Genomic DNA, 6,000 nt, shown 5'->3' on the forward strand with positions numbered 1-6,000 from the left:
CCTCGAGTAAAATATACTCTAGACCTCCTTACTAAAGCTTAAAAACAAGCCTCAAAAATATCAAATTAATCTGAAAGTAAGTTAATTCCCTGGTAAAACAAAGACCTACACTCTTTAAGGGAAGACTACAAAATGTAGACATTCGACAATGTAATGTACTAGCATCCAATCAAAAATTACTATGGGATGGGCCCGGTGGCTCACGCCTGTAATCCTAGCACTCTGGGAGGCTGAGGCGGGAGGATTGTTAGAGCTCAGGAGTTCGAGACCAACCTGAGCAACAGCGAGACCCCGTCTCTAATAAAAATAGAAAGAAATCATATGGACAACTAAAAATATATGTAGAAAAAGATTAGCCGGGCATGGTGGCGTGTGCCTGTAGTCCCAGCTACTCGGGAGGCTGAGGCAAGAGGATCACTTGAGCCCAGGAGTTTGAGATTGCTGTGAGCTAGGCTGATGCCACGGCACTCTAGCCTGGGCAACAGAGTGAGACTCTGTCTCAAAAAAAAAAAAAAAAAAAATTACTATGTATGTAAAGAAGCAGGGAAAAAAACAACCAGGAGAAAAATCAGTCAACAGAAACCACCCAGAAATGAAAGAGATGATAGAATTAGCAGATAAATATGATAGAACAGCTATTATATTCTAACTATAGTTGGGTATTTAAAAGGAAACATGGGCCGGGCGCGGTGGCTCATGCCTGTAATCCTAGCACTCTGGGAGGCCAAGGTGGGCGGATTGTTTGAGCTCAGGAGTTCAAGACCAGCCTGAGCAAGAGCGAGACCCCATCTCTACTAAAAATAGAAAGAAATTATATGGACAGCTAAAAATATATATAGAAAAAATTAGCCGGGCATGGTGGCGCATGCCTGTAGTCCTAGCTACTCGGGAGGCTGAGACAGGAGGATCGCTTGAGTTCAGGAGTTTGAGGTTGCTGTGAGCTAGGCTGATGCCACGGCACTCACTCTAGCCTGGGCAACAGAGTGAGACTCTGTCTCAAAAATAAATAAATAAATAAATAAAAGGAAACATGAACATAATGAGGAAAGAGGAGAAATATATAAAAACTAAATGGAACTTCTAGAGGTGAAAAAAAGGAAACTTTTTGGGTGTGATGAAAATATTCCATATTTTGATTGTGATTACACAAATTATAAGAGTGTATTTGTTAAAACTCACTGAACTTTATACTTAATATGGGTTAATTTATACAAACTTTACCAAAATAAAGTTTATTTTTAAAAACTGAGAAAATATCCCATGAAACAAATGTACATACCTAAATAGTTTTTGCCTTTTATGTAGGAGAAATTTCTTCCAGGATATATGATCATCTTGATCCCTATTAAGAATATCCCCCCACCTTCCAGCCTAAGGGGAACCTGGGAAACTAAAGCAATCTGAAGATTTCTTGGTCAGCAGCTACTGTCGTTATAGCTCATTACATCTGATGTCACACCTTACCACTATAATTGCAAACTACTGGGTTTACTTACTGATGTCTTTCTCCCCCATTAGACAGTAGGCTTCCCCAGGGCAGAGACTGGGCCTCTTTCATTCACTTTTATATCCCCAGGGTCCGGCCTATTGGCTGGTACAGGGTACTCAATATATAATTGTTGAATAAATTCTCTACTTCATTCAAGGTACACAGGCTAATGACATGAACACGAAGTCTGGCTTTCTTTCCTGGGTGAGGAATTGCTTTCCTTGAACCTAGTAGGTGCAGAAACTCTACCCCCAAACACTTCACTCTGCCATGCCCTCTGTGAGTTCTCCCTCTCCCTTCCTTTTGTGTTCCCTCTCCTCTTCCCTAGCCCATCTCTCTGCTCTAACCCAAGTGATTCACTTCTCTAGCTATAGAGGATGCAGTCCTTGGCTTAGACGGCTGCCTTCCTTAACATTTCCGTCTCTTTTCTCTAATCTGGTTTCTCCACTTCAGTGAAGCTAATGTGATCTAATGCGATCTCTTTCTTCCACACAATTCTTCCTACCATACCACCTCCATGACTTGGCCCATGCTATTCCTTCCACCAAGAGAAATGCTAATTTATCCTTGCCAATCCATCAAATTTGGCCTACAGATTATTTTCAGAAACCATTCCTGCCTAACACCTCTCAACCTCTATGCTATACTTCTTTCCAGCCCTTTGGATTCAACCTGAAGTGTGGGGATTTTGTACTTATGGAGATGTCACTCACTTGTACCATCATAATGGATTTATATATGGTTATGATACTTTCCACTAACTATAAACTCCTTCCAAATGGAACCTGCTTGCTTCTCTTCCTTATATCTCTTTCTCATTCCTACATAACTACTGAGGACAGAGTTCTGCACAGTTTTGCACTGCTCCTCAATATATGACTGTTGTACAAATGAAACATCCATGGGTAATTTATCCCACAATGCAGGCCAGAAAGGAAATAAGGTTTGATCCCACAGAAGGAGCTTAATGGAGAATGTCTTTCCTGGGACCGGGTTCCCAAATGCATCTCTTTTTTCGTAGGCTAACAGCACTTAGAAAACAGGTTTTATTGTTTCTTTGCCAATGGGGATTCCTTGAAATATGCTCAATGAAGATTCCTTGAAACATATTGTGCCATGTGGCACAAATAAACCATATAAATTATATTCCCTTAAACAGAAAAGCTCAGAACGTAAGGATATATGGACTCCCTGGGTCAGACCAAAGGCCATGTAACTCAGATTTTTAAAAAATAAACTTTTTATTTTGAAATAACGTTAGATTTACAGATAAGTTGCAAAGATCATAAAGTTCCTATATACTTTAGTAAAAACTTAACCTCCCCCATTGTGAACATCTTATATTACCATGGTACATTTGTCAAAAGCTAGAAATAGATATTGATATATTATTAACTAAACTCAAGACTTTATCTGGATTTTCACCAGTTTTTCCATTAACATTCTCTTTCTGTGCCAGGATCCAGTTCAGGGTACTATATTGCATTTAGTTGTCATGTCTCCCCAGTCTTCTCTAGTCTGACAGTTTCTTGGTCTTTCCTTGTTTTTATGACCTTGACAGTTTTAAATAATACTGGTTAGATATCCTGTAGAATGTTCCTGAATCTGGGTTTATCTGATGTTTTCCTCATGATTAGACTGGGGTAATGGGTTGTTTTTTTTTTCAAAGAATGCAGAGATGAAGTGTCCTTCTCATCACACCATATCTGAGAATACATGATATCCACATGACCTCACTGGTGATGTAAACTTCATCACTTGGTTCATAGAGTGTTTGCCAGACATCTCCATGGTAAAACTACCATCTTTCCCTTTTCCTATTCTATGCTTTGGATAGCTCAGATTTTGATGGGCATCAAAAGCCATCTCATTAGAGAGCAGAGTAATTTGACACTATAATGGCCTTAGTTTTTATGGAGACAAAAGGTTATGTACCCAGAACATTCCTAATTCAAGCTGGAGTTCAAAGAGACAAAGAATCCTCTCAAAGTCTAACACTCTGAACTATAGGAATAAGCCAAAATTTATTAATACTCACTGGTCAAGCAACGGAACATTACATAGTTCTAAAAATTTCAAGATAATTTAATGTAACCTATTGGCATCTGGGATGCTCCAGCTCTTTAAAATCTGGAGAAAACTGATTCAGAGCTCCAATATATAGACCATGGATGTCCAAAATGCCTCTCAAGGTTTCTGCCAATTTCCAGGAATTTATGCCATCATGGTGGTCCCTTCTGATCACATCTCCTACTTCTGCCACATTTTTTACTCTGTAACAGTATGCTTTGTTTCTGTCCCTTTATCTCTTCACTGGCAGCTGGGCCCAAAATAGGATAGCCCAGCTTCTTTTTGATTCATCCCATTCCAAAGAAACACAAATCCAAGGCTCTTGAGTAGACTAGAAACTTTGCTGAATGTTTGTGGGTTATAATGAAGGGTTGCACCTCAAACCTTACAGCAAACAGATACAATCCATATTAATCCTTTTGGCCACCCTGTTCCCAGGAAGTGCGGTCTCCAGGTACCTAACCCCTAGCTCATCCCCTAGTGACCCAGCCTCTCTGATTGGCTGGCTTCTATCTCTGCAGTGCCCACCCCTTCTCCTTTCTGGCATCCTTTTCTAGATCAAAAACAAAAACAATGATCCAATTTTCTCTTTCAGAGCAGCTTAGCTATCTCTTTTTGGTGATAAGACTCCTGTCATGCCCTCGGGTCTCACGTTCTGCCCCAGCAGCTTTTAAGTGGTTTCCTTTCCTAAAAGTAATTCCGGTGCCAGCTATCAGGATCATGTATTCTCTATTGGTACCAGGAACAAACATCCATCCATTCATGCCCTTATTCAGCAAACATTTATTGAGCCCCTGTGAAAGAGACTTGGATGTTATAAAGCTACTTCAAGTAAGACTCTGCCCTCAGAGAGCTCAGGGTCTCCAGTAAAAGGGAACAAATACTAACCAAACACTTACCATGTGGCAAGTGCGGTGATGGGCCCTCTTACCTGAGCTTTTTTGATCCTCAGAGAAACTCTGTAAGGTAGATTTTGTTATTTCCTTTTTACTATTGAGGAAATTGTGCCTCAGAGACCATGGTGTGCTTAACAACCAACTTGTTGGGGAGGAAGGGACCCTGATTTGTAGCATTTTTGATTTCTGTTTTGTATAAATATGTAATAAATACCCCCCAGCACAGCGAATATCCAGCTACAAAGGTGACATCACTGAATGTGGAGCTGGCAGAGACACATTCTGGCACATGTACTGGCACATGTAGGCGTGCTAGTGCATAGTATTTCCACCATACAGACACATCCGTGTGAATAACCTCAAAATGTAGAAAAATAATTAGGAAGGACTGAGTTTTGAGTATTTGTTACTTTGTTTTCCATATAATTTATTTAATTGTAAATTTATTTTTTTTTTTTACAGAATTCAACTTATTAATTGGGGTAAAATATACAAAACATGAAATTTACCATTTTAATCATTTTTAAGTATATCATTCAGTGTCGTTAATTACATTCACAATATTGTATAAGTATCACCACTATTTATTTCCAGAACTTTTTCATCACCCCAAAAAGAAACTTTGTATCCATTCCTCCCTCCCCTCCAGCCTAGTAACTTTTACTGTATTTTATTTTAATCAAATAATTAAATAAAATCAATTTTTTAAGAGACAAGATCTTGCTATATTGCCCTGGGCGGTCTTGAATTCCTGGGCTCAAGCAAGCCTCCTGCCTCAGCCTCCTGCATAGCTGAGATTACAGGCACTTGCCACTGCACCCATCTGGTTCTCAGTCTACCCATCTGGTTCTCAATCTACTTTCTGTCTCTATGAATTTGCCTATTTTATTTTTTCTCCTTTTTATTCCTTTACTTTTTTTATTTTTTTTTTTCCCCGTGGTGTTACTGACAGCTAAGAATTTGCCTATTTTAGATATTTTATATAAATGGAATCATATAACATTTGTTCATTTGTGTCTGGCTTATTTCACTTAATATAATGTTTTTAAGATTCATCCATGTTGTAGCTTATATCAAAATTTCATTCCTTTTTATGGCTGATTAATATTCTGTTGTATGCATATATCACATTTTGTTTATGCATTCACCTGTTGATGGACACTTTTGGCTATTGTTTTGGTTGTTTCCACCTTTTGGCTATTGTGAACAATGCTACTATGCACATTGGTGTACAGCTATCTGCATTTAGTATCATTTAATATTGAATAATGCTGGGTTTAACAAACAGCTGGCAAAATTACTGAAAGTTTAATACTCAGCTCTGGTGAGCCTCTTAGAGCCTGCTCTAGCACAATATTGGAGAGTCCATAATTTACACAATTGGACTCAAACAAAGGCCAACTTGGAATTCAAGCTCACCACACCAGTATTTTCCAAATTAGCCTAATAAGAAAAGTTGCCTGGGATAGCTATAAAAATACTGATTCCCAGGCCCTCTTGGGAGATTTTGATTCTGAAAGCCTGAGGCAAGGTGATTTTTCTCAG

The sequence above is a fragment of the Eulemur rufifrons genome, chromosome 9 (genome assembly GCF_041146395.1).
Source record: "Eulemur rufifrons isolate Redbay chromosome 9, OSU_ERuf_1, whole genome shotgun sequence".
In the NCBI taxonomy this organism is placed as follows: domain Eukaryota; kingdom Metazoa; phylum Chordata; class Mammalia; order Primates; family Lemuridae; genus Eulemur; species Eulemur rufifrons.